General features: G+C 44.1%; 1 protein-coding gene across 1 annotated transcript in view; it reads right to left on the bottom strand.

Moving 5' to 3' along the window:
- The window catches only part of LOC309664057 (uncharacterized protein), a 64,798-nt gene extending 50,721 nt beyond the window's left edge, over positions 1-14,077 (bottom strand). Inside the window, exon 1 of the mRNA XM_082469027.1 lies at positions 13,959-14,077. The gene's annotated coding sequence lies outside the window, so the exon portion shown is untranslated. The remainder of the gene's footprint in view (positions 1-13,958) is intronic.
- Positions 14,078-14,407: the final 330 nt, after the last annotated feature.

Raw genomic sequence — 14,407 nt, forward strand, 5'->3', positions numbered from 1 at the left:
ATGCAGCTTGGAGCTGTTAGAAACTGAGTTAGTGTTTGTTCATATCTTTATAGGCCAAGGTGGAGGGCTCAGAGGAACCTGGCTGGGCTGTGGTCAAGGAGAGAACCTTGGTCAGTCTGCAGCCCTGAGAACTTGCTCAAAGTTTCATGCCTGCCACCATCAGACCCAACAAGACTCTTTTTTTTAACTGACCAAATTGGCAGACAAGTTCTAAAGGGTAATAGGACTTGGTCTTAACCTGTTTGGGTTTTCGGGTTTACATTAAAGAACAAGGCACAGTCAGTCAGGTGAACCATGTGCATGGCCGCAGCCATAGGCCGTGGGATGTGACCAGCAGACTCCTGTTGTGCTGATAGCACAGGTTCATGGTCACCATGAATCAGAAGCAGCCTTGACAACAACTGGACATGCTCCCCAAGCCAGGACATTGTCTTGATTATTATAATTAAAGTGTGAGATAAAAATCTGTCTGTTCTACCGTATGATTCCCTGGCTATAACATTCTCAAAATGAAAAAAATCGTAGGGATGGAAAAGAGATTGGCTGCCAAAGGTTAGGGACGGTGTGGAGGGTATGAGTATAAAAAGGTGGCATGAGAGGTACTTCCTCTTATCTCATCCCTTTACAGAGGTGATGGACGAGTCCTATATCTTGATTGTGGTACTGTTTACAGGCATCTCCACATGTGATGAAATGGCACAGAACTATACACACACATTGTCCCAATGGTAACTTCCTGATTTCCATATTGTACTATACTGATGTCAGATGTCACCACTGGAGTCACAAAAAGACAAATACTGTACGACTCCACCTGCGTAAGGTACCTAAAGTAGATAAATTCATAGAGACAGAAAGCACAATGGTGGTTGCCAGGGAGGGGAAGTGGGTAGCTGTTGTTTAAAGGGTACAGAGTTTTGTTTTGCAGGATGAAAAGAATTCTAGAGTTCGGTTGCAAAACTATGGGAATGTACTGAACACTACTGAACTGTACACTTAAAGTGACTAATGTGGTAAATTTTATATTATGTATATTAACCACAATAAAAAAAATTTTTAATTTTTAACTTAAAAAAGGTAACTATTGGAGGAACCTGGGTGAAGTGTACCTGGTTCCTCTCACTACCATCTTTGCCACCTACTGTGAATCTATAATTATTTTAATTTTATTTGTTTATTTATGTATTATGTACATACATATGTATTTTTGCCACACTACGTGGCTTGTGGGATCTTAGTTCCCTGACCAGGGATTGAGCCCACACCCTCGGCAGTGAAAGTGCAGAGTCCTAACTACTGGATCGCCAGGAAATTCCCTATAATTATTTTAAAATAAAAAAAAATCAGTGTATCAATCCATGTGTACCCCACCTTCACAGTAGTTAACTATTACATTGTACAATATATCAACTCTATCAGCTAAATGGAGGTAGGGCTAATTTCTTGTGGATGCATCACAACTTAGTTTACTCTTAATCAGGTATTCTTCAGGAGTTTTAACTAGGCTCTTACATGGTTTGAGAGCTGTTCTACTTTAAAACATTTTAGCATGGAAAGTGTGAGGTGTATTTGTGTTCATTGGTTTTATTCTACATCCTAGGTGAGTAAACATTTGAAGTACCCTAGTCGTGAATATGCCCTCTAGGTGTTGTTAGTGACCATACACAAGAAACAGAAGCCCATACACCCAGGGCAGCTACTACAACTATTTTCTGTTAATTGCACTCAACACCAGACGGTTTATTTTCTAGCATAATGATGTTAAAAATAATCGATAAAGTGTGCAGTATTCAAGATATATGGGTTGGTTAAATATATTGAACAGGCACCTTCACTTTTGCATTAACAGAATATAAGAATTTGGCCAGCCTAGAAGGCTATACCCTTCAGAGTGGTACCCTGGGCTTAGAACTCTGGGACAGGGCATTAGCAGAGGATTCTGTCTCTTCATCCAACTAGAACATTGGTTGAAACATGTCATTCAAATAGCCTTCTATTTGCCTCCAGTAAACTCCATTAAGGTGCTTGCTGTGAGGGAGGAAAGGACAGAGAGCTGGAACTTGGTTAAATTTATGAATTATATACATTATATGACTCCATCTGTGCTCCTTGCTAATAAACATTGAAATATGTTGCAGAATTCAGTCGGATACATCTTTTCCTGGGAGCATACCACTTGACAGCAAGGTTGAAGGGAGAACTTTGGTAGCCCTAACTTACCTATAACTTTTTTTTTTTTTAGAATTTATTGATGTCTCTCTGTAAGTGCATCAACTGGGTGTAGAGCAGCAAGAAACACAGCATTGAAAATCAGCTATACCCCATTATAAAAATAAATTAAAAAAAAAAAAAGACAGTGAGAGAGAGAGGAATTCTTTTTTTCCCCTCAATCTACTATTTATTTATTTATTTTGTAGATTTATTTTTTTTAATTTTTGAATTTTATTTTATTTTTTTATACAGCATGTTCTTATTAGTCATCCATTTTATACACATCAGTGTATACATGTCAATCCCAATCACCCAATTCATCATAGCACCACCACTGCCCCCCGTGGCTTTCCTCCCTTGGCGTCCATATGTTTGTTCTCTACATCTGTGTCTCAATTTCTGCCCTGCAAACCGGTTCATCTGTACCATTTTTCTAGGTTCCACATATATGAGTTAATATACGATATTTGTTTTTCTCTTTCTGGCTTACTTCACTCTGTATGACAGTCTCTAGACTTTTGAGGATTCCAATATCTACAAAAAGACCTCGTCATTGCAGGCAACCAAATTGGCTTAGATCTGTTCACAACAGGGGCTCAGGCCTTGACATTTCTCTGCCTCAAACCATCTCTTTCATGTTTTATGACACAGAGGGGGCTTAATGGGGCGTTTCAACCAGGCACTCACTAAAGAACTTGAGTAGATTGACGGGGTGTGTGTGTGTGTGTGTGTGTGTGTGTGTGTGTGTGTGTGTGTGTGTGTGTGTGAACTGCCCTATGCTCTCTGCTCCCAGACCTCCTTTTCTTTCTTTCTTTCTTTCTCTCTTTCCTTCTTTTTTTTTTGTTTTTTTTTTTTTTTTGCCCACGGGGATCTTAGTTCCCTGACCACGGGTCAAACCCAGGCCCTTGGCAATGAAAACACGGAGTCCTAACCACTGGACCAACAGGGAATTCCCCAGGCCTCATTTTCTGAGTCACTGTGACCACTCCAGGGTCCACAGTTCTGAGAAAACATCCACCACACTGCATTGCCATATTTTGTTTGCTGGTCAGTCATGTGAGACTTCAGATTCCTTGAGGCCAAAGATCTTAGTCATCTGTGCTGGCATCAGCTCCATACACAGAGCTAGAAAGCAGTTGAGCAATGGAATATTGGCATAGGGAGGAAATGTAAGGACTGCATCTTCCATGGGTCACATTATATCCTTTTCATTCGAAGTGCAACAGCAGACAAACTCCAAGGCTGTTTCACATTATATATATATAATGACTCCTTGGGACTCGGCCAAGCCCTCAGGCATATGGGCTCCTGATATTGAGCTCTTTACTTTTCTGACATTTTAAATTATGATTTTTTTCCAAAAATCTTATATGTATATAATACATTATATAAATAATAATATAATATATATATAAGTATATATATTATACATATATATTATACATATATATATATATATATATATGTATATTTCTTAAATTTTGTCTAAGGCATTGCCTGGCAAGTCAGATGAAAACTCTTCTCTCCTGAAAACAGAAGACACACATATATATATTTATAAAAGTATAAATTTTTATAACTGATTTTAGCAACCAAATTTGAGCCCATTTAATATCTTATGAGATTACACACTCTCAAGAAAGACTTTGGGGCTGATCTAAGGAAGTGTGAATAATAAAGGGGCAGTTGGTTAGGAGACAACATCTGTAATACTTCTGGCCACTTTATTGAAACGAAATCTGATATCTGAATGCTCCCAACCAGGTACAGGTCAGTCTGAAACAAGAATATGAATACATTGTGACCCCAAATTCCCATTCATGTGTGGAAGGAAAATCAAAATGGAGTCACTATTGCTAAGAGAGCTCTCTAAAATGGAGCTGGAAGGCTGCTGAGGAAACGTGACTTATGCGCGTCTCAATCTGGATGGAATCTGACCTTTTGGCCACTTATTGTCCTAACGAAGACATCCAGAACATCTGCCAGAAACTCAAGATACTTACTGGGCCCTTACCCTAAAAGAGCTCATGGCATCCTATCCCTTAAGGGCAACCACTGTATTTCCTTTCTTTTGTCAGAGTACAGTCTCATGGCTTTGCCTTTATAAGCCCCTGACTCTTTCTCTTCCTCGGAACACTTTTTCAGTTTTACCCAAATCTGTGTCTCCTGAATTGCAATTCTTTTTTTTTTTTTTTTCTCTTTTCAAAGTTTTGGCCTTGCCGCACAGCTTGTGGGATCCCCCACCAGGGATCGAACCGGGCCGCGGCAGTGACAGCGCCGAATCCCAAACACTAAGCCACCAGGAAACTCCCACAGTTTGCAATTCTTAAGACCCCAAATAAAGCGTTTTGTATTTTACAGCATCAATACTGATTCTCGGTCAACACATGAGATGCCCAGGACTTGTGCTGGAATCAATCATTTTGTTGAATGCTGAAAATACAGCGTCACTTTTAGGTAATTGCTGAGAAATAATCTGATCTCAATTTGTTTAGGCTGCCTATGCCCATCATTAACAGTAATTACAATGGCCGACACTGAGGACAGGAGCAAAAATCCCTATGGTCTGCACTGGCCAGACCTCAACAGTCAGGCAGTGGTGACCAAAGAGACAATCGGTTCAGTGCTTTGAGGATTTCCTGTCTGAGGGGTGGTGCTGGCTGTGTGAGGTTGTAAACACAGGCCAGATTCAAGGTTGGTCAACAGCACCTCACTTCTGGGGATACGTTCCCTCATGCCTGGTCATTTGTCAGGAACTGTAGGGGATAAGTCTCTGATTCTCAGCCCCACTGGGCCCAAAGCCCCATTTTGTAATAAATATTTTATAATGACCCCGTTACCAACCTAAAATGATATTAACAGCTTATTTAAGCTACCTATACATAATTTTTTTAAAAAACCATAATGCTTTAACTTGGGAATAAAAAGTAAAGTAAAATAAAATAAAATAAAATATTTCAATACATGAATGTTTGGACATAATCACACTAGAAAGCATATTAAAGTGTCAAATGCTTGCAGCCATGTTCAATGTTACAAACGCAGACAGATGCATATAAATTTTATTGATGATTCGGATACTATGCATGGCCTCGTCTCCGGTGATGGTAATTTTCCCATGTGGTGAACAACACTTGGCAAAGTTTTTGATGAAAAAAAGAACAGATATTGTATGATTCCACCTATATGAGGTCCCTAGAATAAACAAATTCACAGAGTCAGAAAGTAGATTAGAGGTTATTAAGGACTGGGGGCAGGGAAAAGAGGGAACTATTGCTTAACGTGTAGAGAGCTTCTGTTTGGGTTAATGAAAAAGGTTTGGAATTATATTGCAGTGACGTTGCACAACATTGCAAATGTACTCAATGCCACTTAATTGTGCCCTTAAAGATGGTTAAAATGGTAAAGTTTTATGTTCTGTATTTTTTACCACAATTTAAAAAAAATCTTGCCAAAAAAAAAAGCATTTTGTTTATACATAAACTGGGTTAGATCCCAGCTCAGATAATTAGTAATAAATGGTCTTTCACTTACATGACTTCTGAAGGTCATGCCACACAGTTCTTTGTTATTCAGGACTGTTCCACACTTTGCAGGGTGTCTACCATCACTGGCAACCCCACTAAATGCCATTTTTGTTGCAATAAAAATGCTCCCACCACATCACAATAGCCCCTCTGTGGTCCCAATAGAACCAGTGAGATGCGGGGAGTGAGAGCCAGGTAGGCTGTCCGGGTTGGAGTTCAGCCAGCGCCTGCGGTCCTCGTGGGCACTAGAACGATCGCCAGGAAGCCCGTAGGTGTCTGATGCACCAACCTGGAGCGTGGGGAGCGAGGGGAAGAAGACGCGTGCAAGGTCTGCTCCCGGTTCTGCGCGCGGGCTCCTCGTTGCCTGGGCAGCAGGACGTTCGCAGCTCCCTCCCAGGCCGGGGAGCGAAAGCGCCTGGAAAGAGTCGAGGTCCGGCTCGGGGTCCGGCGGGTCTGACTCAGCCATCCACGGATGACGCGGCAGTGCTGCCGACTGTGACCACGCCGATGACAGCTGCTATTTATTGAATAATTAGCAAGTTCGAGACGATTTTTCATGTCGTTTTAACAGCCTCTTTATTACAGGCGAGAAAAACAAGCTCAGGCTGTGTGGCAAGAAGCTAGGGAAGTCAAGGGCCATTGAAACAAGGCTGGGGCGCTGTCGCAGAGACCCAAATCTGCTCGTTCTGAGTCTCCCCGGGCAGACCACCAAGCGCGGTTGCTGCCAAACTCCATCTCCCCTCCCTGCCGTTGGCTCGGACTTCGGCCACGCAGAGCGCCCCCCACTTCCCCGCCGGGCGGAGGACCACATCGCCAGAGCCCTCTTCTCCCGGATTTCTCCCACCGGGGGATCTGAGTGACGGAGGGGCGCTGAGCCCACCCCGCCTCATGCGTGATGCCATCTCAAGGGCGTAAAGACTTGGCAAGCAGCGCCTTCTCCCAAGATGCTTGGAGACCCTAGAGCCGGGATGATTGTGGTTGATTGACAGCTGCTTATGGAGCTGACTTCTTTCCCGGACTCGAGGCTGGCGTGTTTGCCTGCGGAGGCTCCGCCCCTAGATCTAGTTTGGGATCTGGGGCAGAGAAGCAGGACTGAATGTCCCTATTGTTACCCCTACCACCCCTTTACAGGGAGCCTGAAGAGCCCTCTGATGTCAGTTCCTCCCCCACGGAGGGCACTGATGTGAACTCTTAACTTCAACCCTCTCCCTGCCTCCTCCCCCCACCCCGCGCTTACTGGGTGGGACTCGCCTGTCAGTGAGCACGGGTGGCCACAGTTTTCTGTCTGTGCACAAGACCTTTGCGTGCAGGGCCAGTCTTCCGTGCCCTTTTAACCCTAGCCCATGCTCCATGGTAATTAATAAAATCATTAGGTACATAGATATAATAATTAGGGCAACTGCCTTTTTTTTTTTTTCTTTACACTTTCACTCACCTCATTTGATCCTCACAACAGACCTTTGTAGGAGATGTTATTGTTATTCCCATTCTACAGATGAGGAAGTGTGAGGCCCAAGTCACGTGCCTGGAATGTGGCAGAACCGGGTCTTGAATCCAGGTCTTCTCACCCCAAACCCCAGTGCCCTCAACAAGGGGTTCATGCACCTGCTGGTGAGTCCTCTGAGTGAGTCTCTAGAAAAGTCATTCTTCCTGAGAGCACAGTGTCCAAAGTTCTTTAGCAGGTCCTTTAAAAAGTAGCAAGACTTGTTCTTTCTTTCAAACTATTGAAATAGCTTCACACCCATGAACAAGTTTGAGGCTCCAGAAGACGCACAGAGCAGGAATTATGCTCCCTGTTCCACTGAGGGAGCAGCAGAGGGGACCAGCTTCATCCACGGGCCGGTGATATCGTGATTATAATAGGCAATATATATATTTGGCCTTTGACCCATTCCTGGCACAAAGCTCTTAAAACTCTTGGAATTTCCTGCGATGCAAGCCCTTAAGGTGCCTTTTGTTATGCTAATGAGGTGACTTTTGGAAATCCCTCTGTAAGGGGTGGGGGCTGGTTGCCTGTGGAGCCAACCATGTGACTAGAGGGTTGGAATTTTCAGCCCTACCCTGTGATTTCCAGGGAGAGGAGAGGGGCTGGAGGTTGAGTCAGCTACCAATGACCAGTGATGCAATCAATCATGCCTATGTAATGAAGCCTCCGCAAAACCCCAAAAAGGACAGAGTTCAGAGAGCATACAGGTTGGAGAACACGTGGAGATGCTGGGAGAATGACCTCAGAGGGGTCATGGAAGCTCCACGCCCTTTCCCCCATTTCTTGCCCTATGCATCTCCTCCATCTGGCTGTTGCTGAGTGATACGTTTTCATAATACACCAGTGATCTAGTAGGTCTACAGGTTTCCCAAGTTCTGTGAGCCGCTCTAGCAAATTAATCAAACCCAAGGAGGAAGTCACGGGAACCTCTGATATATAGCGGAACAGTCAAAGCACAGGTGACTGCCTGGACTTGTGACTGGTGTCTGAAGTCCAAGACTGGACTCGGTCCGGTCTTTTGTAAAGAGGAGGTGAACAGGCAGAAGGGGAAAGCGTCTTTTTGATGAAGGGTCTGTGAGACCCAGGGCAAAGCAGTGTCACTTCCTGGTCCAGGTGTGGAAAGGACAGCCGGGCACATTGGCAGAGCTTGCCATATCCATGAAAATGGCCCAGACGCAGCCTTTTCATGTGGGTGGAACAGCGGTGGCAGAAGCAAAGCACCACCCTCTCATGGGCTGCAGGCTGAGGACGTCCACACACAGGCAAGAGCAGAGCAGAAGCAGGTCTGGTCCTTAGCACGTGTGAGACCCTTGCAGGGGACTCTGAGACCTGATTGGCCGGCTCCAAGCAGAGGCTTGAAGTCGTCCAGTTCCGCATGTGGGCCAGGATGCCAAAGACCATGGACATCACTGTTAATGGACCCTTGTCTATACCCCCAGGCCTGACAGGCTGGGAAAAAGTCAAGGGGTTTAGATATTTTTTCTTTTGGATTATTTTCCTAGGAGAGCTTTCTAGAGACTGGGTTAAAGGGCACCAAAGCTTTTTTCCCTGTGGGATTCCCAGAACCGGTTCCCAGGCCCAGCTACCATGTTCTTCTTTTCCGCCCTGCCCCAGTCCCAGGGACTCAATGACTTTCATTTGCTCTTAGTGCTGCCCCTCTTCTCTACCCCATGGGGTTGCTTCTCATCCAAGAGCCCCACCCCCACCCCCGCCCCCCACACACATAGCTTCCTTCTTTCTCACTGCCTCTGAAGACATCTCATTTTCTAGTATCTAACACAAGAATACAATAAGGGAACAACTGAGACATTTAAACGAGACAAAAGGGTGTACATATTGGAAGTCTCATTCTGATAGTCATGAATCCTCACTTATAATTCCTGATTCTTTCTTGAGATAATTACTGGATATCTATTTAAGACATCAGATGCTCTTAACCTGGGGGGGTCCACGCTGAAGATTCAGGGGTCGTCTAAGTCAGCCAAGGTCTGGCCAGGAAAGTGAAACCACACCAGTTATTTTAACAGAGAGAATGTAATGTAAGGAATTGATTAATCAGAGCCTGGAGGGCTGGAAGACAAGAGGGAGACACTAGGTAGCTCAGAAATAATAACTGTAGGAAACAGCTCCCACCTGGGGTTGGGGGGAACTAGAAGCTTGGAGACGGTTTCCATGGAGCTGGGACCCAGACCCCTGAGAAGAGGTGTAATAGGTTAAATTGTGTCCCCTCAAAAAATATATATTGGAGTCCTAACCCCCAGTACCTCTGAATGTGACCTTATTTGGAAAGTGGGTCCTTACAGAGGTAATCAAGTTAAAAGGAGGTCATTAGAATGGGTTCTAATTTAGTATGACAATATCCTTATAGAAAGAAGAGATGAGGACACAGAGATACGTGGAGGGAAGACAATGTGAAGACACAATGAGAAGACAGCACACACGTGACTGGAGCCATGATGTATCTATGAGCTGAGGGACACCGAGATTGCAGGCAGCACCAGAAGCCAGAAGAGGCAGGAAAGCTTCTCCTCTGGAGCTGTCAGAGGGAGCTCGGCTCTGCCCACCCCTTCATCTCAGACTTCCAGCCTCCAGAACCTGAGACAATCCATCTCTGTTGTTTTAAGCCATCCAGCGTTTGGTAGTTTGTTTTGGTAGCCAAGAGGATGGTACCCAGTGGGTGGTGTCTCATGAGGACACCAGGAGACTGATTCTGAGAGCGTGGAAACAACTGGAAACTGGAACCAACCACTGCTAGAATCACCTTCTGCTACTAGGATGGAATACTATTGTTGGCAGGACGCTGGCAGACACGGTGAGCGAAGCGGAAGACCTTCTCTCCTTTCCACCCTTCCAGCGCCCCCCTCCCTTACCGGTTTGCTCCTTAGCCAATGCCCGCATGGTAGGGACCAGCTCTTAGGGGAGCAACTTGGTGTGCTATGTCCCAGCAGACAGACAAGAGCTTAATACCAGCCTGGGACGTGAGAGCTTGGGTGGGAAAAAATATATATCACAGCTTTATTCTCATCATCCTCTCTCTGAGACCTAGTATTTCCTTCCCTTATGAATATGGGCCAAAAATAAATGGATAAAACCACAGTTGTATTCAGTAGACCCTGTAGCTCTGTCACTAATACTTTCATTGCACATCAGAATTACTGAAGATATTTCAAATGATCATGTATGCCCGTCATCACTACTTGAAAATTATAGTAGGTGTTAGACTTGCTGTCAGGTCTAGTAATTTAATGTGCTAATGAAGAAGCAAATATATTACTAACGATTTTGTTTTTAAATGTTTTTATAACTTTAGTATACGACTTCCTTTTGTACTTCAATTATTATTGTATTTTATGCATTAAAAATCTTATGTGGGAGAAAATATCCAAAGACTTCACCAGACTGACAAATGGCACACACACACAAAATGTGTAAAACATTAAGAAGAAGGAGGGAGAATTGTCTGGTGGTCCAGTGGTTAGGGCTCGGTGCTTTCACTGCCGTGGGCGCAGGTCCAATCCCTGGTTGGGGAACTAAGATCCCGCAAGCCACATGTCACAGCCAAAAAAATAAAAGAAAGAGGAAGGAGGAATGAATAGGTGGAGCCCAGATGATTTTTAGGGCAGTGAAACTATTCCGTGTGGTACCATAATAGTGGTTACATGACATTATATATTTCTCCAAACCTACAGAATGTACAACCCCAAGAATAAACCCTAATGTAAACTATAGACTTTGGCTGACGATGATGTGTCCGTGTAGGGTCATCAGTTATAACAGATGTACCACCTGGTGGGGACGTTGGTAATGGGGGAAGCTGTGCATATGTGAGGGCAGAAGGTATATGGGAACTCTCTGTACCTTTTTCTCAATTTTGCTGTGAACCTAACACTAAAAAATAAAGCGTATTTTTTTAAAAAGTAATGTACGTGTAACATGAACTGATTCTCTCCTCTTTATTCCAGAAAGTGGGACGCATCCAACAGTGACACAAATACTGGTTGAATGGGTAGGGGATGAGATTCTTTTTTTTTTTTAATTTATTTTTTATTGAAGTATAGTTGAATTACAATGTTATGTTAATTACTGCTGTACAGCAAAATGACTCATTTATACATGTATATACATTATTTTTCATATTCTTTTCCATTATGGTTTATCACAGGATATTAAATATAGTTCCCTGTGCTATATAGTAGGACCTTGTTGTTTATCCATCCTATATATTCCAGTTTGCATTTGCTAACCCCAAACTCCCATTCCTACCCTCTCACACGCCCCTCCCCTTTGGCTACCACCAGTCTATTCTCTATGTCCCTGATTCTGTTTGTTTCATAGATAGGTTCATTTGTGTCATATTTTACATTCCACATATAAGTGATATCATATGGTATTTGTCTTTGTCTTGGATGGGATTCTTTTTTTTTCTTTTAATGAATTTATTTATTTTATTTTTGGCTGCGTTGGGTCTTCGTTGCTGCGTGTGGGCTTTCTCTAGTTGTGGTGAGAGGGGCTACTCTTCGTTGCGGTGCGCGGGCTTCTCACTGCGGTGGCTTCTCTTGTTGCAGGGCACGGGCTCTAGGCATGCAGGCTTCAGTAGTTGTGGCTCGCGGGCTCTAGAGCGCAGGCTCAGTAGTTGTGGCGCACGGGCTTAGTTGCTCCGCGGCATGTGGGATCTTCCCGGACCAGGGCTCAAACCCGTGTCCCCTTCATTGGCAGGCGGATTCTTAACCACTGCACCACCAGGGAAGCCCTTGGATGGGATTCTTATTCCAACACAAGCTTGAAAGAAGGGGTGATTGGGAGTAGTGGTCTGACTCCAGCCTTCTTGAGTGAGTTGGAGCACACGATTGCTTCTTTCCTGGACCTCCGTTGGTAGAGACGGAGGCTTACCTTTCCCATCCTCCCAGGACTCAGTATGGGTCACTGCACACAGGCAGGTCCAGCTCCAGGGACGTCCACAAAGGGCTCCTCGCCCACACCAACCCTGCACTTAGTCTGAAGCTCTGGTGGTGCCGTCTTAAAGTTCTAAATAATTTTGAGCAAGGGCCCTTCCATTTTCAGCTGGCACCAAGCCCCAGAAATTGTGAAGCCGGTCCTGCTCCCAGGAAATGTGCAGGCTGGGCTCTAGAGTTCCAAATATTTAGGGTATGACAGAGACTGTACTTTCAACCCTCATGTGAATTAATAATTCACTTCTGCTCTTTAATAAAAGCCAAGCCTTCCCTATCGGCTTCTCCCAATAATTCAAATAATAGTTTGTTTTTCTACCCAAGGAAAGAAGAAATAGGTGAAGGAACTGAGCTTTTATACTGTTCAAATATTCTTGGTCTCTTGACATCTTTGAGGACTCCTAATTGAGAAATGGATAAAGTGTTTTTAAAAACAACATTTGACCTCACTCCCAGATGTGTGGCAGATCAGAAGTTTGAGACTTCTATACAACCCACAAGTTGTGCGGGGTTTGCTTGGCTTTTATTTTTAAATTTTTTTATTTTTTGCCAAGCCATGCGGCATGTGGGGTCTGAGTTCCCCGACCAGGGATGGAAGCTGTGGCCCCCGCAGTGGAAGGGCAGAGTCCTAACCACTGGACCGCAAGGAATTTCCTGCTTGGCTTTTATTACTTTTTTTTACATTTCTGATTGGAGGTGCTATCAAAATTTCAGAAACAAAACCTTCCAGATATTGATGGTTCTGTCCCTGAGTGTGTGGTTCAAAGTCCTCAAATTTGCACTGTTCTTGGGAAGACCAGCCCTCAAGCCTGCAGCAGCTTGGGAAGCTCAGTGCTTTCTTCCTGCATCTGGACTGGGGCGAAAGAAGAGTGGAGAGATATCCAGAGCCAAGGTTGTAGCAATTAACCCTACCAATCAGAATTTTAAAAGCTTTAGAAAAAACAGCCTTTGCATCGTTTCATTGGTTACTTCAACACATAACATGTTGCCAGCTGAGGGATAAAATAGCCAAGGAGCAGCGCTTTCCTCCTTCTACGTCAGGGACTGTCTATCTATAACTCAGCTGTCAGACGTGGAAGTTGGGTGGAGTCATCCAGGAGATCCACGGGGCACTGAGGGCTCCTCAGGCTGCATTCTGAGGCTGTGAGTTTTTTCTAACTTCCTGGATTCGAATGCTCCTCACTTATTACTCAAAAGGACATTTGGGGGAACATACAGAGTGCATAAGCCCACAAGCTCTGCAACTAAATTCTCTAGCTACACTAGCGGTGTGATCCTGATTTAAGCACACTGCTTTCGTCCTCTTGTTGGCACAAGGTGGGTAACAAAGACAGTTCCCTCTCCAGGGTTGCTGTAAGGATTAAGTGAACTAACCAATGTAAAACACTTAGAACAGGGCCGGCATGCAGTAAGTGCTCTAGAGATGGTAGCTTGAAAATAAGCCTGCGGTTTACCCACATCTCTCTAGGTGCCCAGGAAATACAAGCTATGCTCTCTCTCTTCTAGGAATGTGGTATTTAAATTGTGATTCTTGGGTCCTCGCAGGTTCCTGTGAAGGGTATCCATATCCACGGTGGCCGTGGGAGGTGACGGTAGAGGATGGTGAGCAGGTAGCCCTTTACCCCACTTAAGACAAGAATCTTTACTTATCTAATGTCTATAGACAGAGTCCCCGAGTTAACAATTTTTCGCGCTTACGATGGTGCAAAAGCAATACGCACTCAGTAGAAACCATACTTAAGATTTTGAATTTTGATCTCTTCCTGGGCTAGGGATGTGTGGCACCATCATTTTCTTTTCTTTCTTTTTTTTTTTAAACATCTTTATTGGAGTATAATTGCTTTACAATGGTGTGTTAGTTTCTGCTTTATCACAAAGGGAATCAGCTATACGTATACACATATCCCCATATCCCCTCCCTCTTGGGTCTCCCTCCCACATTTCCTATCCCACTCCTCTAGGTGGTCACAAAGCACCGAGCTGATCTCCCTGTGCTATGTGGCTGCTTCCCACTAGCTATTTATTTTACGTTTGGTAGTGTATATATGTCCATGCCACTCTCTCACTTCGTCCCAGCTTACCCTTCCCCCTCCTTGTATCCTCAAGTCCATTCTCTACATTTGCGTCTTTATTCCTGTCCTGCCCCTAGGTTCTTCAGAACCTTTTTTTTTTTTTTTAGATTCCATATATATGTGTTAGCATACGGTATTTGTTTTTCTCTTTCTGACTTACTT

This window comes from Balaenoptera physalus, assembly GCF_965194825.1.
Source record: "Balaenoptera physalus genome assembly, chromosome: 7".
In the NCBI taxonomy this organism is placed as follows: domain Eukaryota; kingdom Metazoa; phylum Chordata; class Mammalia; order Artiodactyla; family Balaenopteridae; genus Balaenoptera; species Balaenoptera physalus.